Genomic DNA, 26,695 nt, shown 5'->3' on the forward strand with positions numbered 1-26,695 from the left:
CCTTCAGAGCCATAAGTCACATGGTTTCAAATCTGCTGATCCTGGAGGCCATGCGTCTGGAAAAGGTCTGGAAGGCTGCAGTAAGATCTTTCACTGGGAGAGCGACGTGAGGTGTGGCCGCACCTTGCATAAAAAGGGTAGTTTCCGCACAGTTACCCTCTTCCAAGACAGGAATCACATGCTTTACAAGGAGACCTCGATAATGCACAGCCGTGACGGTGCACCTGACGCGACCACTGAGTATATTCTCTTTAAAGAAGAAAGGACCGAGAGTAGAGGCGCTTGTGAATCCACACCACACGGCCGTATACAGCGAGCGCCGGCTCCTCGTGCACAACACGAGGTTTAACTCAATCTCAAATTCGGCAGTTCTGTGTATTCACTGCAAAACTGTAGTGCAAAATGTGTCTTGTCACTCCAAAGATTACTGCCCTGGCGCATGTCATCAGCTTTGATCCGTGGCGGAAACCGAAGAGCAAATTCAGAACGTTGCTACAGATCACGAGGTTTCAGTTGCTGCACCATCTGGACTTTGTGCGGGCGTCAGTGAAAAACAGACCGCAGAACGTTTCGTTCAGTTGACCATGGAACGGACAACTTAGATGACACTGCAGGAGCGCCCACACTACACAGGGGACGTGGTGCATGGTCAGTTACAGCAACACCATGCTCACCAACGTTTTCGAATTTCATTATTATTTTCTTTAAAGCATTCAATGGCCTGGGGCTACTCCTCAGACCTTCCAGTCGGCGATACTCTCTCAATGTAGCACGATAATTGCTGTCGTTCACATAAAACAGTTTCAGTTACAGCGCTCGGTCTCTCTTCTCGATTGCTGTACTATTCACTCACGTTAACGCATGTTAAACGACAGCGTGGATATCATATCATCAAACAAACAATGTACAGCTCCAGACTTGTACCTCGTAGCGACAATTGCAATTTGTTTTCCAGCGTAAATCGGTTTCGCATTAATACATCAGCATATCTACCAATTTTCGCTGGCACACGATAACTATGGGCCAAACTGTATGTTCGTGATTAGCTGGACTTCAATTGTAGCCACCCGGGATATTTAGCTGGTGCCGTAAACTGAACTGCTATCACCTTATGACTATAGCAAGTGATAGATATGGTAAGCAACACCTAAGCAGCACTTCTGACATATCATTTTATAAAGCAATTAAAGCAGATATCTTTCCCATACGGCTGTGCGTTTAAGTTTCAAAATAAATAGAATAGTTCACCACGAAGCAGTGATAGGTGCTGAAACGTAGTCTTTCTTTCTTTCTTGCACTTGCGCCTGTGTCCCACAATGGTCGCAGGGTCGGCGTGGTTACAACGGATTTGGCATGGTTAATTGAAAGGGGTGGCCGGATGCCCTTCATGACGCCACCCCATACCCACCAGGACGGAATCAGTGTACCCCAGCTGTCGGCGTCTAGTGTAAACCATGAAATAGTGCGGAAGTGTTAGAAACGTCTGCCTGTCGTGTAACTGAAGTGGGATGTGGGGACCAGCCCAGTATTTACCTAGCGGGATGTGGAAAACCGCCCAAAAACCACATCCAGGCTGGCCGATACACCGGCCCACGGCGCGCCTACCCGAGTCCAGGAAGCAGCGCATTAGCGTTCTCGGCTAACCTGGCGGGTAAGTGCTGAAACGTAGTATTGGTGAAGAATTAGATAAATCGCTTTTTTTGGAATAACAGTATCTCGCACTGCTAAGAAAGACATTGTTTGATTTCAAACAGACTGACAACAATTTAGTTTTTACTGTATAGATATTCATACTTCGAATTAGTAGTAACAATAACTTGAATATCTTGCCTTGTTTCCGCAGAATGTATGCTCGAAATAGCATTGTGGGTCTAATAACTTACTATTGTACTACGGACTCTATGAAATATTTTCCTGTCGGTACATTTCGAATTACTAAAATATGAAAATGTTGACGGACTTTTTGTGACACGGATGAATTGTGAGAAACGACGAAAATGAACACAAATATTGAAAAGAGATAAATTTAACAAATAATGCAATCATGTCCACGTAAACGCTAAAAAAGGTCAAAGCATAGTCTGATACGTCACTATTTAGGTTAAAATATCTATGATCTGCAATGTGCTTTGCAGTAAATGAGAAACGATTCAAATTATATACATACTATTACATTACAATGTGATGACAACTCTTTGGCAATGGAAATTGTTCTACTGTTAGTATAATGAAAGTTGTACATTGCAACGCCTACCAATTCTTTAACAAAAAATATTGTAAAATGTTGTTTGTTGGACAATACTGATGCCATTAACGAGAAAAACTATGGAATTTATAAGCGAAGGAATTTTTGATGGGTTTCTGCAATGTTGCTTTAGGATTTCCGTCTTTCCAATTTACTGCCGCTGCCAACGTCTTATAATTTCTGGACGTACTAGTATTACGAAGCCATTTTCACTTTTGCTTCTGCAACCATAGAGCAAGGGGATGGAAGAAGTTCTAGGTTTCTGTTCGTAATTCTGTTAGTCCTATCAGTTGTAATCAGTAAATCACTTTCAGTCTAAATCATCTGGAAAAAATTAATTTGTAACGTACTGCCACAGATCCGAGTTGTACCATGAGTATTTATCGATTTTAATTACGTAACATGGAATCATAAAATATATGTAACAGAGGTGCGTGGAATACTACATCACTATATACAATCAAAGAAGGCAGTCTTAATTATTACATTAGCTTACAGACACAGAAGACAGGTAAAAATATGTCGTCATGAGTTCTTAGCCAATCAGGGATAATATCATCATTGACCTGCCTCTCGCTCTCTGATCTTAGCAGCTCAGGTTTCTGACAGCGTATGACTACCCGGCTCCCGGCGCCAAGATAACTATAGCTCCCTGCTAATTTACAGTAAGGTACGAAGAAAACTTCTGTGGAATTCTGGAAAGTAAGTGACGGGTACTACCTGACCAAAGCTATGAACACACATTTGCATTGCTCTCGGACAGCTGATTTGATAAGATTATTTGGCAATGAAAAGCACGGTTCAATTTCGAGGCGGATGTACCGCGCTACTTATCCACGTTTCATGATTCATTTCTGAGACACTACTGAATGTTAGGTCCGTAATAATAAACTCATAACCTCCTCTCTGCAGGAAACTGAAACTCGCTGGGTGGCTGAACGCTTCTGTTTTTCTACAAGCTGGTAATTGATATAGTAGCTCCATTTGTTCTCCGTCCTCACCGATTACCAGGAGCGGCTGCTTCCCGAGGGACCAGAAACAGCCGCCTCCAGGCACCGCCCCCCCCCCCTCCCCCCGGCACCTCTTCACCACCCTGCCGCCGTCCCACACGAGCCCCTCGCCGCTCCCCATAACGCAATCAGCCAGTGAAGCAACAAGTGGGACAGGGCAGACCCGGCAGCCAGCTCGGAGATGCACGACGTCGCACTGTGCGCTCGTCGAGCAGACGAACACAACTACAGGCATACATCGACGACTTTTCTGCAGACGAAAAGTCTTATCTGTAGAAATCCACGCGGATTCCGCAAAACACTGTCTTGCAAAAACCAGCTCGATCTGTTTTTACACGAGGTAGAGAGTGCAATATGCACTGTCGCCCAGGTTGATACTGTGGTCTTCCTTAAAGGACAAGAAGCATTAGACATAAAAGTAACTATGGGTGTACCCTTAGGGAACGTTATAACGTTATTACTATTCACTACACAGGGTGATTTAGCTGTCATTACCGATATCGTTTTATAAAATACTCAATTCTGTATCTGGCATTCCGAAACAACGAGCAAGATTTTCATATTCTCTCGTTCGGTACGTGCAAACTGTTGGTCGTACAAAAAAGTGAACAGTGCCTTTTTGTAGAATATTTATTTTAGTTAAATTTTGTGCTAGGATACGTTTTCGCTGGAGGCCAAGTTTTCGAATTATTCAATAAAAACTTAGAAAAGTGACCTTTAAGCGAACCGCCACTTCCATACTCGTCATTCACCAGTAAGGATTTGTAGTATGTTGTTCATAGCACTCGCTCCTCCCACTGTTGAAATATTTCCGACTACACGAACTGTTACAGATATTTGACCTTACTTTGTCTCTATTGCCTGAACTATTACGCCACCAACTTATTCAGATACTTTATTAACATAATTAATTTAAAGATGCCCGTCATGCTAATGAAAGAACAACGATTTTTGTTAACGTTACACTAAAGCTAATTACGTCGACAATTCGATAGTTCGATCAAAACTTAACCCTTACCAGCACAGTAGTTTCGTATACAGAAGACTAAACGAATGCAGCGTTGTAACGTTTTATTTTATACTGTTGAAATGCAAAAATTGTTGGCTAAATTTTACACAAGCCTTAGTTTTACAATTTGTAAATGCACGACTACGCCGGTGGCACAGTAAGGCTAGTCAACGACGACCAAGAAAAGGTCTTATGCTGGAAATGATTCAAATAAAATAGCTCTTGCAGTCGCAAATTTTTGTACAGTTGTAAGACTAGGTGCCATCAAAAACATAGAACATAGTGTAAATACTGAACGGAGGGGGGAGGGAGGTGAGGGTGTGGATGCATTTGAACTTCACTTTTGTACGTTTTTCTTGAATAAATACTAAACTGCGACCTCTAGAGTATCGCAGCACAAAACTTAAATGCGTTAAACTTCACTACAGAAAGGTACTGTTTATACTATCCTGTAGTTTTTTGGGGACAAATAGTTGCGAGCGAGAGGGACAATATGAAAACGTCACACATGGTCTTTGAACCTCATACCACCACTATGTCTTGCGTCTACATAGGTAATGGCAGCTGAAACATCCTGTATGTACAAAAAAAATGGACAAGTGCGATAGTATTCCCTGCAGACATAATTATGTATATAGGCAGTTCACTTCTGCGAGTAGCAAAATATGTAATACAAATGGCTGTATATCTTGGCTGCATTGATTCAGAAGCTTAAATTTTGTACACCGCTGAGGGACTGTAGACCGTAGTATTTGATACACATTTCAACTTGGTGCCTCAATCCATTCCTGAGAAATAAGGGTCTGGACACACGGACAAATAGACGGAGAACTCAAGGGACCACATAGGGTTTCCGTTTCTACTGGAATCCTGAAAGTGACGAAAATGAAGTAGAGAATACCAAAAATGACTTCACCCCACATATGACACAAAGCGTTTTCTCTTAAATCGACTCCTAGTCATTTGCGGATAGGATGTGATAGACAGTTACTTGTGGGCTGACTCCTTCGTAACATTGTAGGAAGTGAGAGGGGTAAAAGTAGCCACTTAGAAAACTTGAAGAGAACGGAAATGGTTATCATCAGACTAAGGAGTATTCTGAAATTCAGACAGATAATGCTCGAATACTTATACAGTTTTCCCCATAAACACTTACTGGGAAAGGTATCTGAGAGTGACTTATCTTTATGATTGGTTGGCCTAGCTCCTCCAGGAGCTAATTGTTCAGATAGATTTACCACTTTGGTTCCTAGTCACCAGAGACGAGTCGGAACTCTGACTCATTCCGCTTACCTATAGGGAATAGATATTCCACATTAAGTGTACTCGTATTTGCGAATATAGCCAATCATCACGTGTATAATGAAATGACGACAGTGAAAATCAGAGCCAGATCGGTACTCGAACCTGGATTTCCCTCGTATCGCGAGCAGTCGCCTTATCATTTGGTTATTGGAGGACGACTCCCAGCCAGACCCAAACTTCCATGTCGTCAACCACGTGTCTACCACATGTCCTCGTACACCCATTATGTATTTCCCGTACGGGGGAGACATTTAATTAGAAAGCCGCTCGCCCGGTGTCAGCGGATAAATGCGCTGAAGAGCCAAAGAAACCGGTACACCAGCCTAATATCGTGTAGCCCCCCCCCCCCCTCCCCCCAAAGAGCACGTAGAAGTGCCGCAACACGATGTGGCATGGACTTAACTAATGTCTGAAGTAGTAATGAAGGAAACTGACACCACGAACCCTGCAGGGCTGTCCTAAACCCGTAAGAGTACGAAGATGTGGTCTCATCTGAAAAGAACATTGCAAGGCATCCCAAATACGCTCAATAATGTTTATGTTTGGGGAGCTTGGTGGCCAGCGGAAGTGTTTAAACCTAGAAGAGTTAACAACTGCCGGCCACTGTGGGCGAGCGGTTCTAGATGCTTCAGTCTGGAACCGCTACGGTCGCAGGTTCGAATCCTGCCTCGGACATGGATATGTGTGATGTCCTTAGGTTAGTTAGGTTTAAGTAGTTCCGTTCTAGGGGACTGATGACATCAGATTTTAAGTCCCATAATGCTCAGAGCCATTTTTGATTAACAACTGCACCAGACACGTTTTGTCTTATTAGGCGTTGACGACCGCAGCGCCGTATTCTGCCTGTTTACATATTTCTATATTTGAATACGCTTACCTATACCAGTTTCTTTGGCGCTTCAGTGTAGATTGCTAATGTAAGCGGATAACAATACAGTATGTCCATTTGGTCATGTACAAAAAAGTATACCAGACAGTGTCCGACACCGATGCACTTAGGCTATCTACATATATCCAGTACGTCTATCATAGTGAAGAATTTACGATTGCGACTGGCAATCTTTCCCTGTGAGAATGGGCGTCATAATGTATTCTTGCATTCGTAGGGTAAAGTCGGAGATTGAAAGATCCCCCCCGCTTGTCCTTGACCAACCGTCGTTACAACACTGTCGGTCATTTCATTTGCAACTGACCAGAAATAGGAGGGTACTATAGCCGCAACATTCCAGGTCTCGTGAAGGATCAGAACGAGCTGTGTCTATAACTGCTGTTTAGCAAAGACGGTTCAGCGCCAATCATACTTGCTGAATCCAAACAAGTGGACAAGATCTGTCTAGTTGCCTGTATGTCGCGGAGGTAGCATTCTATATCAGCGTATAGTAGACATGAGAGTGTTGTCTGATATCACAAATGGCTGAGAAGAAACTTGTGGTTTATGCGTGATGGAGTTCCAGATTCTAGGAGTCTGTGACATTTTATCTAAATCAACTGTGCTCATTTCTCAATTATTATTCCAGTGGCCGGGGTCAGTACCAAGAAGATACTGGCAACAGGTAAATGATTATAGAGCATAAACACACACACTCATAGCGCTTAAACGGTTCTGCACCTAAAAACGCTGTATTTTTAAAGCCATGTGGCTTCAAATGTATTAGTCGTGTGGAATGCATTGCTCTTAGTACTCTCACGCAGGACATGAATGTCTAACATCGGACATACAACAACTCTACAAATTTCCTAGCACAGTCTCTACAGCGACAAACTTTAAGATGATAAAATTACTTCCTTCTACACCATTCAGGGGTCCTAGGAAGTTAGCGAGCTGTTCCTCACTTCAAAGTATCGTCGGTGTATGTCCACCACTCGAACTGCTTATACATCAACTAGAACGAAAACGGGAGACGGCTATTCTGTCTCTTAGGAAATTATCGGATTTTATACAGCTTTTTCACTCGGAAACGTACGTATCCTCATTCACATTTCTCGCGTCAATCGTGCTTATTAGTAGTGGTAGCGGTTTTCACGTTAGCGGCCATGTCTCACTAGGAAATAACGCGAGGAAAAACGACATGAATACTTTTTCGACAGTTCATACATTGAGTTAGCACCCACGCCCTGCTGCATAAATTGCACACGAAGAAACAGCTACTTTTTACGAGGGAGTGAACTCCACGATCACTAACCAAAGGAGATGCAACAGTGCTACTGTTGTTTACGTAGCATCACCATAGTCCTGGCAGCCTTCATCTTGCACGTGGTCTGATGTTAGGTGGTTGTCCTCACCTGTAGGTCCTAACACCACATCTCTAGACTACATCCTCCTCACACTACTAAGGCAAATATTTGCGGCATCAGTTCCCTCACCTACACAACACGCTAAGGAAGTCTTGAGTCAGTTGGTTAGATCATTTCCTTAATACTTACGGAATAACATTCTTTGTGTCCACCAATCCTAAGTCAGTAATATCTGTATTCGACTGCATGTGTTAGAACACTGTCCTGGATTGGGATACCTGCTTCAATATAGCGCTTCTGTGTAATACTTATATCGCCTTTGTTGAAGTATATGTTGTGAAAACCCACGTAGTTTACAGGGGAAGGGGAGTGTTAAAACTGAATGTAAACAGACTTGTGAGGAGGTTCTGAATGCAGGAGGTACTGAACAGAATTGGGAAGAAGAGAAATTTGTGGTACAAACTGACTAAAGAAGGGATTGGTTAGTAGCACACATTCTGAGACATCAAAGTATGAGTGGTTTAGGATTGGAGCGAAGCGTGTGGGGTAAAAATCGAAGAGGGAGAGCAAGAGATGAATATACTAAGCAGATTCAGAGGGATGTGGGTTGCAGTACTTACTTGGAGATGAAAATGTTTGCACAGGATAGAGTAGCATTGAGAGCTCCATCAAACCAGTCTTTGGACTGAAGTCCGGAACAACTTTGATCCCTGCAGTTTGGTCGTACAACAAAATAACGTGAGGTGGGAGGAGAGATACAAACTGTATCCTGCTGTCGAACATAAAAGAGTAACTGTGTAGCTGCCGTTCTATAATGATAATTCAGTCGTGTGGAAACAATGTAATACTCTAGTCCATGACAATTTATAATTTTAACATGAGGGATGCTCTAAATGCTCTTAAAGTATACCGATTTTGCACATAAAACTAAAATAAAATGGACTGTGCCTATTTGTGTGGAAACAAGACTGACTTTAATGTCGTCGTGATTGTCTTTTTAAATAGATGCTCACGTATAAGAGGTGCACTGTTGGTAATTACAATTGTTACACTGAATTGGTTTCTTTCTCTGAACGGCGTGTAATTGTAGATGGTACTACTGGATGCGCGGGGCTGTGTACCATGGGCAGCTGCAGCTGCACTTTTAGACAAACAACACATGGTTGGGAATGCTGTCGATTATCTCACTTTGTTCTGTGGTCCACTGACTGGACGGTCTTGTGCTCCACTGGGGAGGACGATAAAAGACTCCACCTTCTGGAGCAGGTTCCACTACTGTGGGCCGGAGACAGTGCACTCCTCAGCTACGGCAGTTGGCAGCAGGTGGTACATGGCAGTGACAGCGGCCTGTTTCCCAACCAGCGAACGTTTGAAAAAGTGTTCTGGAGGGTTTTCAGGAATTTCGTTGATGTTCCAGGGTAAGAGGAAAGTCTTTCCGAGAAATACCTATAACAATTCGCATGGCGCGTCACACTCTTTTGTCCATCTGTGACTGATTTCCACAGACCAGAGACAGTACATCACTGTCAGCAGAGGGCTCTCTTTGTCTACCATCAGTGCCAGGATAGATCAGGCCTGTATCCCTACCTACGATGAAGAGAGGGAGGGATGAAGGGAGGTAGGGAGGGAGGCAAGACTGGCTCTAAACTGGTTACTTTGTGATCATATATTGAGGAGAACACACGCACAGCTGCCGCCTCTCTCTCCTGGTGTAATCTTTTGGCGGTTGGGTTTTCGCAGTAGTTGTGTTATTATTATCATTTTCTCAATACTCAGTAGATATGTTGCATTATGACATGTTGTTTACGCTTGCTGGTATTTTCACGACAATTTCGATGTGTAATTAGAACAGGGAAGCACTTTCCACATGTTGTGGTATCATGTATTGGCCATTCGCAATTTCGAGCACTAGGGCTGCAGGGTAATTGTTGCACAATGCAGCGGGAGGAGTCTTTACCGAACACCAATGTCAAACAGGAAACACACACGTGGTCAGTAAAAAGAAGTGACAGTTTGTGCATCAAGTCATCTCCTGTGCTGTGGATTGACCGGCCATTTCAGAAACACAAACAGCCCTAGCACATGTAATAATCTCTACGAGTAGTGAGATGCATCTTAGTCCATCCTGCTGAATCACCGGTGTTTGCTGAAAATTATTCCCCCTATGCTCGTCCACTGTCACCATCTTCCATTCCTTGTGTTGGATGCTATAGACGTAGACCTCAGCTGTGTGCTTATCGTAAACACTTATTGAACTCATCTCTCTTCAACACCAACATCTCATGAGTTGAAGGTAGTAGCTTCCACCCCAGCCTTTTCACCGCCATCTTGTGGGTGAAGGGATCTTCCTATGTAGAGTTTCTTTTCAGCACAATTGCCACGTGTTGCGAATGGTATAGTGAATTTGTTATTCGCCGCAGGATAATACCAATTCTATGACATCGTCAATTTTTTAGTCGTATTGCGATTTTACGCGCTCTTTGTGAAGCGCTTTGCATGTAGGTGTGTAATTAGGCCCGATTTTTATGATTAATTGCTTAATTAGTAGTGATCTTTACCTCAGTTTCCCAGCCAAACTAAATAAAGTGCCTTCCTCTTCTGCATCTGGACAGTTTCCCTGTGTAGGAGGATGCATTTGGGCCTTCTGCCTAGAAGGATTGGGGTTCGAGTCTGGTAATGGGCTTCTGTCTTTTTGAATTACCTACCAATTCCCAATGGGGGATGGGGGTGGGACGTCTGCAAAGCTTTGAGAAAGAGAAATTCTGCCATTTTCCAGTTCCAATCATTTCTTAAATTTCTCTCCAGAATTCGAAATTCCCACCAATAATGCTGGTGAGAGAGGGGTGGAGAATGGGGAATGAGTGTAGACACATGTGTGACTGGGGAAAACCCATGACATCATCTGGTGGTAGGGGATTTTGGAATGGGGAGAGTGTGGGGTAGTTAATTTATCAATTTAATTGATTTGCATATCAGATATCGAGAATGAACCAGCATCGTCATCATAAAACTAGTAATATGTGCATTGCTACTATATCCGTTTCATGTGTTGTCCTTCCTGCCGCTACCTAGAAACATTTTACCGCAGAACACTGACCTCCTTTGTGAAGCTATGCGTGCACCACTTTCCCGTTCACATGTGGACACATGTACGTATTGCTACATTCTGGCAGTTCTGCGCAATATAGATGGTGAAGAAAACATGCCACACTTTGATAGTGGCATGCGAATTCTCACCTAAAGACATAAGTTTTTCTACAAAATCAGATCGGGTGATTATTGAAAAGACATGTATGAAGACGAGCAGTTGGCAGTACTGTCAAATGTACAGAGCGTCGGGACGTACAGAGGAACGTGTATCTGCCCGGACTACCGTACCAGCCGTCGTACCTCACAAACCCTCATCAATCGTGAACAATTGGTGACAAGAATTCGCAAGACCCCTCGCTTGTTCATTATGCTCAGCTGCGAAGCTTTTCTGTCTTTTACGTAGTACAACTGGATAGGAGACACAGTACTACCAACACACGTGTGAATAGTAAATAATAGACTAAGGAAAAGCCGAGAGGAAGACAGTTATCTATGACGATTACATCCATAAAAACAACTCACTCATTTTTTCTGCAGTGGACATTGGAAACGGATTTTCGAACTACTTTTCACGATTCACCACGGTGTTATACACTGAGATATTCACGAATGACACATCCTTTTGTCCACCCCTTTTGTCGCAGTTCAAGTGAATGAAGACAGTAACTAACGTTAAGGTGGTACACTTCTGGCAACAGTATTCTGACATTTCTGATATATTAGAATGGAAAGGGTACTTATATAACACGTAATTCCGAGTTTTACATGACGGAAAGGAATTATGGATCACTTAAAGTATGTCTGATTACATCCGATCGAGCCGAGAGCTTTTTAATGGAAACTATTCGGGCACACATGTTGCAACCACACTAGCGAGCCTTGTTCGTTGACGGGACAGACATATCTTTCTCTACACCTTTTGATATAAATCGCTAGGCGCCACACTGCACCACGATGTTCGGACAGGCATTGCGACGGTTTCCGCCCACCGGCTTTGTCAGCCAATGGAATGGTGACAACTACTCAGCATGACAGATCTTTGGTGGTTTTCTGGAGATTTCATTCTAATGGTCTCGTCCAGTTGTTTCAATATATTCTATTGCTGCTGGAACTACAATATGATTGTAAATCTGAGAAATACGAGGGTTGTTCGTAAAGTAAGGAATGATCGGTCGCGAAATGGAAACCACAGTAGAAATGAAAACTGTTTTCTTTGCACATTTAGCTACACCTTCCAGATACTTATCTACATAGTCGCCGCTCCGACTCTGACATTTGTCAGAGAGTTATACTAAATTTCCAACACCATCGTCACAGAAGTGCTTTCCGATAATTCTCTACTCTGGTCTACAGTGCGTAGCCTACGCCCGAGTGTTGTCTTCGTATCCAGCGTTTCATGTTGACAGAGATGATAGGAAGAACTAAGTAGAGCTGTGTTGTGGGTGATCGAACACTTCCCATCGAAAAGGCTGCAGGACGGTCTTCACTGCACCCGCAAAGTACTGCTGAGAATTGCCATGAAGAAGGAAGTGCGTGGCAGTTGTGTTAGGTGGGCTGCATCAATTAAGGCGAAGCCACTCAGATGGCCCTCCTACCTGAAGGGAGACATTGTTGTTCTAGGCACCTTTACTCGCTCACAACTGATAAGAGCGTCTTGATGTGATCGAGGGGCATACTAGAGACACTGCCCAAAACGTCTGTGGAAAGCCTTGTCGGATTTTCACAGTGCTTTCCATGTCGCGACCGATCGTTCCTCACTTTCCGAATAGCCCTCGTGCACAAGCGACAGTCTCCTCTACAGACACGTAATTAGTGCATTAAGTTACCAGGTGTCATGGATTGATCTCGAAACAAGCGTTCTAACGGTACCCAAAGAAAAGAAACTATTGACTTGCAGGGTAAGTTGGTTATTAATTTTATTAATGTCGTGTCTAAACTGCACATGTTATAGAAGATTACTCGAAATACAGTGTCACATTTAAGCGTAAGCAGTGGTTGGGAAGGGAGTGATACAGGGTTGTAGCCTATCTCCGATGTTGTTGAATCTGTATCTTGAGCAAGCAATGAAGGAAACAAAAGAAAAGTTCGGAGTAGGAATTAAAATCCATGGAGAAGAAATAAAAGCTTTGAAGTTCGCCGACGACATTGTAATTCTGTCAAAGACAGCAAAGGACTTGGAAAAGCAGTTGAGCGGAATGGACAGTGGCTTGAAAGGAGGATGTAAGATGAACATCAACAAAAGCAAAACGAGGATAATGGAATGTAGTCGAATGAAGTCGGGTGATGCTGAGGGAATTAGACTAGGAAATGAGACACTAAAAATAGTAAAGGAGTTTTGCTATTTGGGGAGCAAAATAACTGATGATGGTCGAAGTAGAGAGGATATAAAATGTAGACTGGCAATGGCAAGCAAAGCTTTTCTGAAGAAGAAAAATTTGTTAGCATCGAGTATAGATTTAAATGTCAGGAAGTCGTTTCTGAAAGTATTTGTATGGAGTGTAGTCATGCACGGAAGTGAAACGTGGGCGATAAATAGTTTAGACAAGAAGAGAATAGAAGCTTTCGAAATGTGGTGCTACAGAAGAATGCTGAGGATTAGATGGGTAGATCACACAACTGATCAGGAGATATTGAAAATTGTGGAGAAGAGGAGCTTGTAGCACAACTGGATTAGAAGAAGGGATCGGTTCGAAGGACATGTTCTGAGACATCGAGTGATCACAAATTTAGTATTGGAGGGCAGCGTGGAGGGTAAAAATCGTAGAGGGAGGCCAAGAGATGAATACACTAAGCAGATTCAGAAGGATGTAGGCCGCAGTAGGTACTGGGAGATGAAGAATCTTGCACAGGATAGAGTAGCATGGAGAGCTGCATCTAACCCGTCTCAGGACTGAAGACCACAACAACAACAGCAACACAAAACTACAAATGTCATTAATCGATTGTGAACTTGTCTTATAAAAATAATCAATGATCATCTATTGGGGTTTAGCGCTAGCATATACGATTGGCTCAAACGAAAACTCTGAGCACTGAGTTTTGCTAAAAAGAAGGTTATTTATTAAATCTCATCAGCTGACATACCACTGGCCAACAAATTAAGCCTCGAGTTCCGTCTTTGTTACTTTTTTTTTCACATGTCTACATATGTCGCATTACCTTTTCCTAGTCCAAAAACAAACACATATAAAATTTTAATAATAACAGTTATGGCAAACATTCTGACGAAATTGTAGTTGTCATTCACTGTCACGTTCGACCAACTTCAGAACTCTAAGTAGCAAGAAAAGAAATATGTGCAACAGAGAACAGAGCTGCAAATAACGAATTTCTCGGGCCCTCGTATCGAAACAAATAATGATGTTTTTATTGCGTGCTTTAAAATAATACCTAAAAACTACATTTTGTGTGTAAACAAAATTAAGAATATCAGCTGTCTTCACAATTCGCCGCTGCCGCCGTCTAATGCCTGATGCCGCTGCCGGCACGGTGGCTCAGCGTTTTTCGGTCAGCGGGCTGTCTGCCTTTCGTCAGAAACAGACACTCAGCGATCATCTGCAACAGGCGTCATACGACGACCGCCGCCATCAACTGAAAGAAAAAGACGGTCAGAGTGTTAGGCTACCAGATTGCGGATCCGCGTTCGATTTATGGTCCTTGCCTTCTTTTATTCGACTTTTTTTCGGTTTATCTGATAACATCTTGATAACCGGAGTACTTTTCTTTGCCTTTCATTGAAGTAAAACATCTGGAGGTATGACTAATAATCAAATAAATATATATAAGTTTTTCATTGTACATAAAGAAAAACAATACACTATAAGTAAATTACTGCGTAATCCCAGGTGATTATCTACTTGTGACCTTTTTCACAATGAGTAGTTTGAAACTTATCAAAGTAACAGGCAGATCATAAGTAGTCCTCGCACCATACGAAAAACATGAACGAAATCTCGCCGCATTGCTCGTGCAAAACATACTCGATTCAGGTTGCTATAGGCGCCACCCGGTGCGGAAAGGCAAAGAAAGACATTCCAATCATTAGAATATTATCAAGTGAACCGCAAAAAATATCGAATGGAAGAAAAGGGCACTACCAAGACGTGTACACGCGCCAGCGGTCTAATGCCTCGCCTGTGCATCTAGCTTGGTTAGACGCATACGCTTAAGCGTACGCAAGCGACAGCGTGAAAACGCGATTTTCTGTCATCAACTCTGACCTCGATTTTTTTCTATAAGTCGGGAGTCTCTAACAAAAATGTGAAAAGCGTGACTCTTAATTTTTAATATACAACATTCTTGAAAATCTTCATAAAAATCGATGACTCACTTGTCAGACCCACCCTTTTTAAGCCAATTACGCTCCGTTCGGTAGTGGAAGGATAACATCACGTTTGACGAGAATTCCACATTACGGAGGAGTGCGGCGTTTTTCATTTGGCACTGCCAAAAGTGATGGACGCTGTTTAGTGGGAGTTACCAGTTCTGTTTCGGGTGAGTATTGAACACCACACACACACACACACACACACACACACACACACACACACACACAAAGAGAAAGAGAGAGAGAGAGAGAGAGAGAGAGAGAGAGAGAGGATCTCGAGAAAGCAGCCTTCTGAACAATTGTTTCATACTGACCTCGACGTCCTTTCCAAGAGGCAAGCATTCATTTGATATTGCGAACCGCTGAACTCAGGCCCGAATCGGGGCGGGAGTGAGTGGCAGACCTGGTGACAATGTCAGAATTCGCGAAATTCATGTTCTCGAAGAAGAAAAAACCTTCTTTCACAAAGCGCATAGCATCCAACATTTTTAACTCACTCTAAGTTGATTTCTGAACGAATCATAACTTTGATGCTTCCATAGTGCACGTGTCCTTGCCAGAGTAATCCCCGTCGCATCAAGAAATGAAAAACTTCCCCAACGATAAAAGGGGACGGGGCTACACGAGCTGAGCCGAATAAACCAGGAAAGGTGCATGCCAATCGGGGTTTGTTTATTTAGTTGGTTGGGTATGCGAATGATAAGAGTTATTGTAATTATTAGCCAAATCCATAGATTCAGACTACCAGAACGGAAATAAACAAGAAACAAGAATAACAGCTAAGAAAGATTACATGTTATCTTATCTGTTTATAGAAGAAAATAAAATTTTGACAGAAAATTTTTGTCAGATCGCTACATTACTAAGGGCCAGTTGTACAATCTACGATTAGCAGTCTCTTAAGTTCTATTCTCGGAACGGTGCGGGAAACGTGTTGTACGAACACGTAATAACGCTTAACCGGAGAGTAAATGCGAGATAAGCAAGGCGGTGATTCCTGCAGTATTACTGAAGGGAAGGAAAAGAAATGGGAACATAACACAAATTATATGAAAGACTATGACGATTTCAAATTCATATAAAAATTTCGTACTACTTTTCGATCTTATGCTTTAGAAACTGGAGCATATAAATGAAATGTGAAATTACTTTCTAACATAAAACGTTTTGCTTCTAGTAGGCCTAATAGGCATCTGGAATTGGTATTTACGTAAATGAGGTAGGTAAAAATGACCATTTATGCCAAAACTTCCTCGCTTATTTGGCTTGAATTACAATTACTGAAACATTATAAGGGCCTATTTCGTTTTATCTAGCAGACAGTGAGAAAGAGACGTAATCAAATAGGGAAACCACATCAGTCTTGGTTACTACTCGTATTAAAAGCTTTTTGCCGCATCAGACAATGACATTTTGATTTTTCATATAGAAAAACGTTTGACGAGCCTTGATTCTGTGATAGATTCTTTCGCAGAAGGAAAGCACACCTATAACAAGATTAGAGAGAAAAAATTCTGGGACCTAAGGATTCAATAAACGTGTACTGCATTGCTGGTCTGTTATCTTTACTGCTTTTATGTCACATAAAAGAGGAAGTTTTTAGCTAATAGGCAATAAAGAGCGCTGATTTTCTGAGGAATTCTTTTTCTTCTGCTCACAAATAATCTCACCCACTATGAAGTACCACTTTTTTTCCAAGGGACGTCAAACCGGCCAGCTGGGGGGAAGGAGAGGCTCCACAGAACAATTTAAAGTATATATGTTTCAATTCCACAGAGCAAAATACAGTGACGTTTGATAGAAGAATGCTGTGTGAAGAGGCGTAGCACTGCACTTTGGTAGATTAAAGCCCAGATATCATATCTCACATTTTCTCGAACATGTATATTTTATATACCAAGCTCTTCAAAAACACGTGCGCTACGAAATATACAACCATTTTTGAGAAATCGATTTTTTTTAATTTTCGGCATCCTATCTCAAGCGCTAGAGGGAGAGAGAGGGGGAGGGCGACATTAGCATTTTTTCCCCTGTCATAAATATCGTAGAACTAGGGCTGGCTAAACTGAAGATGTAAGGTAACTTCTAAGAAGTAAAATTACGTGCGTAAGATTCGAATTTTCAAGTATTTCTTTGTAGAGGGAGAGAGAGGGGGAGGGCGGCATTAGCAATTTTTTCCCCTGTCGTAAATATCTTAGATCTAGGGCTGGCTCAACTAAAGATGTAAGGTAACTTGTAAGAAGTAAAATTACTTGCGTAAGATTCGAATTTTCGACTTTTTCTTTGTAGTGGCTGTCGTAAAACATTAGACAGTTAAATGATTCATGTGATGATCTCTTGGATTTAGAAACTGATTCTTATTCTGCTATGAACGCTGAAAGAGGACAGAATTACGTCGCAGAGGGATCTCAGTTAGTACGTAGAACTCAAATCCACAATTTCTCGTCAACAGTCAAAGAGTGCATTGTTTCCGGATGGCGTCTGTCATTTCTGCGTGAATAGCGTGTCCATGCAGAAGTTCGAAAATCGGTAATGCTAAGGCATATAGCTCTCTTATTACACGTGAGGGGACGGAAGTTTGCCTACTAATTCGATACACTTTATGTATAACTCAGGTTCATGCGATTTTGGACCAGTGTCAAGAAAAACGGATTCGAAAAGTTATCGATGCTGTCTGGAAGGTATAATACGTTCTGACTGTATTTGGAGAGTCTTAGCGGACTTATAGGTAAAATAAAGTTCTAGGACGTTTAATTTTTAATGTGCACGCATTTGCGCGAATACAAAATTAGCACACCATGTATTTGATATTCAGAAATATGTAAGTTATGTGCCCAATAATAACTTTGTAGGGGAAGGCAGTATGTGAAAAGTTGAAATGTCCATTCAGCCTGTTGACATCACTTTTACGTAACATTTTGAACTATCTACTCAACGGGCTCATATGATGATTCATATTAGCGTAATTACTGTGAGAACTGTTAGACGACTAACCAACATGCATTTTCCAGAAGGAGGATGAAGTTGCGTTCTCAGTTCACTCCCCACTACGGACGAAAATCTGTTTGCGTGCAGATGTTTTGAGTACATCTACGTCTACATCATACTGCGCAAGCCACCTAATGGTATTTGGTGGAGGGTACATTCGGTGCGACTATCTGATCCCTCCAGCCCTGTTCCAACCGCGAATAGTGCGTGGGAACAATGATTGTCAGCAAGCCTCCGTACTGGCTCTAATTTCTCGAATTTCCTCCTCATGGTCAGTTCGCGAGATGTATGTGGGGGGAAGTAATATGTCTCCTCCTGAAAAGCGCTGTCCCGGAAATTCAACAATAAATCTCTCCGTTGATGCACAAAGCCTCTCTTGTGACGTCTGCCAGTGGAGTGTTTAGCATCTCCGTAAAGCTCTCTCGCCAGCTAAAGGATCCCGTGACGAAACGCGCCGCTCTTCGTTGGATCTTCTCTATGTCCTATCTGATAAGAGACACCAGATGGATGAAGAACACTCAGGAATCGGGCGAACAAGCGCCATATAAGCCACTTCTTTGGTGGATGAGTCATATTTCCTTAACATTCTTTCGATGAATTTGAGTCTGGCGTCTGCTTTTCCCACTATCAGTTATTTGGTCATTCCATTTAAGGTCGCTCTGGATAGTTTAGCCTAGATATTTTACGGCAGACGCTGTCTCCAGCTGTTTGTCATTAATAGTGTAGCTGTGCAATAGTGGATTTCAATTCCTATGTCTGCCACATTTATTTACGTTCAGTGTCAACTGCCAGAGCCTGCACCATTCATCAGTTCTCTGCGAATTCTTACCATCTTCTGGCGCTACTACTTTGGTATAGACAACTGCATCATCTGCAAATAGCCTTAAAGAGTGTCCGACGCTTTTTACTAGATCATATATGTATATATGTAGAGTCGCTTTTTACTAGATCATATATGTATACACATTGTAAATATCATCGGTCCTGAAACTTCCTGGCAGGTTAAAACTGTGTGCCAGACCGAGACTCGAACTCGGGACCTTTGCATTTCGTGGGAAAGTGCTTTACCAACTGAGCTACCCAAGCACGAGCACTTGCCCGCGAAAGGCAAAAGTCCCGAGTTCGAGTCTCGGTCGGGCACACCGTTTTAATCTGCCAGGAAGTTTCATATCAGCGCACGCTCCGCTACAGAGTGAAAATCTCATTCTGGAGCATCGTCCCTGTCACACTTCACTGTGGTACTCCTGATATTACCTTTACATCTGTCGATTTAGTTCCGTTAAGAGCGACGTGTTGAGTACTATCTGCAAGAAAGTCTTGAATCCAATCGCAGGTCTGCTCCGATACTCCGTAAGCTCGTATCTTTTACATTAACCGGCAATGCGGGACGGTGTCAAATACCTTACTGAAATCAAGGAGCACGGCATCAAACTGAGCTCCGTTGTTCACTGCCCAGTGGATCATCACTGCCACAGAGAGAAAGAAACAGAGGTGATATGAACCATAGCATGAACGTGTTCCACGAACAGATCAGATTTCTACATAATGTATTTACTTAAAGAGAGGATTCAGGACATATAACGTGCCACATACTTTTATAAATATCAAATACGACAGTAAAAGTAACATACTAGCTCAGATGAGCGCAAATTGAAAAATTATCATGTATGTTACCTCATAACTTCCATTCGGCATGTACGAGCAGAGCGCTTAACTACAAGCACATACCAAATGTAAAAGACCTGCACCATCAATCTTCGAATGTTTTCTTCTCGACAGGGGCTGAGAATTGCCTCCTGTGTTTTTGCATATTGGAATGCATGTACTTCACATATGCTCAGTGAGAGTCGATTCAATGAGAGAAAAATCGTATCACTCCTTGTTAATGAAAATTTAATGAGTGAGACTCTCCTCGGTGCAGGACACGCTGAATGAGACATGTCGGGATAGCGAAATCCAAGGCCATCTTACGTTCGCACATTCAACCAAATAATTGTGGGAATGAAAACATCTGTTGTTTTATCTAACCATTTCGAATCTACAGAACAGTTGTGATCTAAATTTCTTCGAAGTACTCTATTCTTATAACTCTTATAACTGCCGTTTGATTTCGTTACAAATGTAAATAGCCTTTCGCTCCCTGTATTTTACCCCTGCCACCTTCAGAATTTGAATGAGAGTATTCCAGTCAAAATTGTCAAAATCTTTCTCTAAGTCTACAAATGTTAGAAACGTAGGTTTGCCTTTCCTTAACCTATCTTTTAAGATAAGTCATAGGATCAGTATTGCCTCTCGTGTCGCAACATTTCTATGGAATCCAAACTGATCTTTCCCGAGGTCGGCTTCTAGCAGTTTTTCCAATCGTCTGTAATGAATTCGTGTTACTATTTTGCAACCGTGACTCATTAACCCGGTAGTTCAATATCTGATTTCTTCTGGATTGGAATTAAATATTCTTCTTGAAGTCTGTCTCATACATCCTGCACACTACGTGGAAGAGTTTTTCCATGGCTCGCTCACCCAAGGCTATCAATAATTCTTATGGAATGTTGTCAACTCCCGGGGCCTTGTTTCGACTCATGTCTTTCAGTGCTCTGTCAAATTCTTCACATAGTATTACATCTCCTATTTCATCTTCGTCTACTTCCTCTTCCATTTCCATGATATTGCCTTCAAGTACATCGCTCTTTTATAGACCCTCTATATTTGTCTTACCCCTAGTGATATATGCTTCTACATCCATACATTTGCCCTCTAGCTCGCTCTGCTTAGCCATTTTGCACTTCGTGTCGATTTCATTTTTGAGACGTTTTGTATTCCTTTTCGCCTGCTTCATTTATTGCATTTTTACATTTTCTCCTTTCATCAATTAAATTCTATCTCTCTTATGTTACCCAAGGATTTCTACTAGCCCTCGTTTTTTACCTATTTGATCCTCTGTTGCCTTCACTATTTCACCTCTCAAAGCAACCCATCTTCCTTCTATTGTATTCCTTTTCCCTGTTCTTGTCAACTATTCCCAAATGCTCTCTCTGAAACTCTCTACAACCTCTGGTTCTTTCAGTTAACCTAGATCCCATCTTCTTAAATTCCTGCCTTTCTGCTATTTCTTCAATTTTAATCGACGGTTCATAACGAATAAATTGTGGTCATAGTCCACATCTGCCTCTGGAAACGTCTTACAATTTAAAACCTGGTTCCTAAATCTCTGTCTTACCATTATATAATCTATCTGAAACGTTCCAGCGTCTTCCACGTGTACAACTTCCGTTCATGATTCTTAAACCAAGCGTTACCTATGAATAAGTTCTGTTCTGACTAAGTTGCTAGTGGCCTTTTATCCAACGGCTCCTATAGGTTTTGAAGTTTTTTGCTTACCTCGTATGCGAGTAACGTTAGCTCTTTCCCACAGTTGTGTAGTTGTACAGTGGCTATAGTTCACAGTTATCTTGCGGACGGTACAGGTTCACATCCTGTCTGTGTACCTTACTTTTCAGTTTGATCGTACAGAATGTCATTAAATAGTATATCTCATGCAAAATTAGTCCAAAGTGCTGGCTTTTGCCGTAGCATTTCATTAATTAAGGGGGGGGGGGAGGGTGAGAGGGAGAGAGAGAGAGAGAGAGAGAGAGAGAGAGAGAGGGGGAGAGGGAGAGAGAAAGAGAGAGAGAGGAGGGGGAGGGAGGTGAAAGACTAGCAACAACGAAAATTGCATTAAATTGGACTGTTTTAATGCTACTAATATAATATTTACTCAGCTCATGTCCTACTACATTACGTTAAGTAAATACTAGGGGAATGCATTACGTCTGTAGTATATTTAGCAAAGACAGTGCGCTCTGGATAGCATGACTCGTGAGGAATGCAGCAATAAACAGTGCCCAGCATGTTTATGTTGACCGACATACGGACACTCCAGCATACGCTAAGATAAAAACTGGGAGATATCATCTTAGCCCCAAACGCAGTGTACGTCACTATCTGCACATTCTTCGGTAGACAAAATGATAGAGTATTCCCAGATCCGACGGAGCATGTGGAAGTAGCATCATGTCATATGTCATCAGAATATTAACCAGTAATTGAGGACTACCTTATTACCCCAACTGGAAGAGAACCTACGTGCTGCGTAAGATGAGGTAACATCAAAATTTAAGCAACACGCACAGAAGGAACTAAAGAGCTTTTTTGCACTTGATAGTAGTGCACCAGTTAATAGCTTTTCTGATACGCATATCCTTCCGTTTCTTGTATCGAAGCACTTGTTTCCTTACGACTTGAGAAAATAAACATTTAAGGGTTGTCAAGCATAATCAGATATTGCATACTAATTACAGAACCAATCGGAAACATTATAAAACCCAGGAGTCTGTTTTATTTCAAGTGTAATTACTGCTCACAAATTCTTACTTATTGATTTGATGTCATCGTGCATTCTATTTGCGAACGAACCTTTCATGGTATGGGTCACGTAAGGATGGAGAGTACCACTGTACCTTACTGTAATGAACATCTGCGCATGTGTGCATTCATCAATGACTCATATGTCACCACACTTTTCAGAAATCACGCATGAGGCAACAGAGTTGAGAGATCAATCAGATGGCATTCAATAATCGGCAGGAGATCGACTGAAAAGCTAACTAACGCCGCTTTGCAAGGCATATTCATCCAAAAATGGAGCATTATAGAAAGCATTCAAGTGTTCCACCAATTAAGATTAGACAATTCCCACACAAATAATTTGATAGCCGAAAGGGTCTGTTAGTGTGAAACTATCACAAATGTATTAAGTTCAAACTCAAGAACTGATTAATACTGAATATATAAAGTCTCATCCACAAGGTACTTTTCAGACGAAGCATCAGTAGCAGTTACATTTCAACCATTGCTAATAGACGACAGTGACAAAAGTACAATCATAATGGTTCAGGTGCTCACAAAACGAGATGGCTTTGCATGACGTTAGTGTTGATGTACTTAATCTAGCACTGACAACCTAAATTGTCTTCCCTTCTGGTGACCAGCTGCTTTTATGAGGCAATGTCTGTATCATCCTGCTCCACAAGCTATGCACTACTGTGTCACTATGAACACATTCGCTGTTATAGAGCCTCGAGTTTCCATCAACACCAAGCAGAGAATGGAGCCAAAAACCTTAATGTTTGCAGAGAAACGCCTGCCCAGTCAAATATGTGAAGCACTTGTCTCATTGCTCCCAGGTAGATGCTATTTTCCTTGCCTTCCGGAAGGCGTTCGATACAGTTCCGCACTGTTGTCTGATAAACAAAGTAAGAGCCTACGGAATATCAGACGAGCTGTGTGGCTGGATTGAAGAGTTTTTAGCAAACAGAACACAGCATGTTGTTATCAATGGAGAGACGACTACAGACGTTAAAGTAACCTCTGGCGTGCCACAGGGGAGTGTTATGGGACCATTGCTTTTCACAATATATGTAAGTGACCTAGTAGATAGTGTCGGAAGTTCCATGCGTTTTTCGCGGATGATGCTGTAGCACACAGAGAAGTTGCAGCATTAGATAATTGTAGCGAAATGCAGCAAGATCTGCAGCGGATAGGCACTTGGTGCAGGGAGTGGCAACTGACCCTTAACATAGACAAATATAATGTATTGCGAATACATAGAAAGAAGGATCCTTTATTGTATGATTATGTTATAGCGGAACAAACACTGGTAGCAGTTACCTCCGTAAAATATCTGGGAGTATGCGTGGGGAACGATTTGAAGTGGAATGATCATATAAAATTAATTGTTGGTAAGGCGGGAACCAGGTTGAGATTCATTGGGAGAGTCCTTAGAAAATGTAGTCCGTCAACAAAGGAGGTGGCTTACAAAACACTCGTTCGACCTATACTTGAGTATTGCTCATAAGTGTGGGATCCGTAGCACATCGGGTTGACGGAGGAGATAGAGAAGATCCAAAGAAGAGCGGCGCGTTTCGTCACAGGGTTATTTGGTAAGCGTGATAGCGTTACGGAGATGTTTAGCAAACTCAAGTGGCAGACTCTGCAAGAGAGGCACTCTGCATCGGGGTGTACCTTGCTCGGCAGGTTTCGAGAGGGTGCGTTTCTGGATGAGGTATCGAATATTTGCTTCCCCTTACTTATACCTCTCGAGGAGATCACAAATGTGAAATTAGAGAGATTCGAGCGCGCACGGAAGCTTTCCGACAGTCGTTCTTCCCGCGAACCATACGCGACTGGAACAGGAAATGGAGGTAATAACAGTGGCACGTATGGTGCCTTCCGCCACACATCGTTGGGTGGCTTGCGGAGTATAAATGTAGATGTAGATGTAGATGTACATCAGCTCAGAAGTTGCGTCTGACTTAAGGCATGATACGGTAGCACGCGCAGTTACGATGACTGTTGTGTCCGGATGGCTCAGTGGTCAGATCATCTGCCTAGTAAGCAGAAAACCCGGCTTCCAATTCCAGGCGACACAATTTTTCAACTTTCCCCACTGATTGAAGTCAGTGCCCACCTACAGCCAATGTAGTGCTAAGCAGACACAAAACTAATTCTTGTGATTAATACATTAATTCTGTAGATAACTTCTTAAGCTAATTACCATCTACTAAGAAACTGAAATAACAGTTATTAGACAGGTTCTATATATTAAAGTTAGTCAAGTAATCATTTTGATGCAGCATTGCGTTCACTGTTATGAAAGATACTGCCCATTAGTTAACTGAAACTAGACGTTTCGCTTCGAGTCACAAGTATTTGACATATTTCAGCTGCATCAAAAGACAATGACTAACAAACGAATGAGGTTAAGTCCACATCAGTATCATATTTAGCAGTGAATTAATGTCATAAACCACTCATACATTGTGCCATAGGTTCAAATGAACCGTTGGATGCCAAAAATGTAAGCAACAACTGACTTACAAAACGTACATCACACGATATATGAAAGTAACTAAAAAAACAATATCCGCAACCCATAGAGGCCATAATTTCGATCACCACGAGCGATGAGACACAGCTCCACGTCAGCAGAAAGCACCACTGGCAATCGATTAATGGCTGCTCACTGGCACAGCTTCGCCTCAACTACTCTAATAGCCACTTCAGCTGGGAACAGTCAACAAAACAGTTCTATGCTAAGACAATTTACCTTTATGTAACAATCTTCAGTATGCATAAACGTCTGATGAGGAGCAAAATACCCTTGAAGTGGGTTGCATATTTTAGTTTAAACATAAAATAAATAATCATAACAGCTAATTCCTGCCTTAGACTGTATTAAAGCAATTAGACAATGTTCAGATTCTCGACCATATCTCACTAGCTGTGTACTGCTGCAACTGTAGCCATACATTCAGATCGCACTACGTACGTATGTTTAAGGGCACATGTTTTTATGTTCCCCTATCTTAATTGAAAACTACCACCAAGAAATCAACGGAAGAGATCCTATGAGACATTTGGGTTCATAATCGTCAGATGTATGATGGAGTTCGCCACACTTTGCCACTTATTACTATAAGACTGTTTATCACCCATAGACGCATTTATGTCGCTCATTTTCATTGCATATTGAAAGGTGAAGCCAGTGGAATGGAGACATTCTATGCCTACTACAGTAACATATTATTATTCATCTTCAGAGTAACAGCAGAATAACCACTCAAAAAAGCTGACAATAAAAAGTCGATAAGATAGGTATGGAATTGCATCCAGTGTCGAATTTTAAGAAACCTCCATAACTGGTGTGGTGGGTGGGCGGGGAAGAAGTGGAGGTGAATTATGGTGTAGTTGATTTTAATAACAGTTTATTGCTTCCACAGAGAAAAGACAGTTTACTGCAGAAGAAGAAAGAAAAGAAAAAGAAAAAAAACGCTTCCAGAAAGATGCGAGCGTAAGGCATTTCACTGCGATTAACTGGCGCACTACGGATCTGTGTTACGTGTGGGGTGGGAGTGGATTCTACTGACCCACTGCCGAGTAACTATTTCACGAGCAGAAAATAAGTCCAAGCTACGATCCGACGTAGTGGTAGTTTAGGTAATGAATCAACAGCGTGTAGATAGTTTCTGCAACTACTAGAAGTGTCTGGCCTTGTGTGGCGCCGTACTACACCATGATAGTTCTCGTCTGAGTATTGTGGCAGGATAGAGCCGTCGTTCATAAATGATACTACCAGGAACTCAGTTAACAACACCGTCCACCGACTGTAAAGTACTGCATGGGAAATTAGCACAACGCTCAGCGTGATGAACGTATTGTTACCTTGGTCCCTCTCTCTCTCTCTTAAGCATAATGAAAATGGAAAAGCTCTTCAAAGTGGATGCTTTTCGCTTATACGGACGAAAGATCAGCAGTGGTTGTATTGTAATCCGAGAAGACTGCGATGATCTGTGATCAGAATAATAAAAACAATCGGGCGTACGCTGGGCAATGTCAGAACATGATTCAAAATAATCTGACGGCTGATCCTTTCATACCAGAAAAATATA

This window comes from Schistocerca gregaria, unplaced genomic scaffold, assembly GCF_023897955.1.
Source record: "Schistocerca gregaria isolate iqSchGreg1 unplaced genomic scaffold, iqSchGreg1.2 ptg000248l, whole genome shotgun sequence".
NCBI classification, from domain to species: domain Eukaryota; kingdom Metazoa; phylum Arthropoda; class Insecta; order Orthoptera; family Acrididae; genus Schistocerca; species Schistocerca gregaria.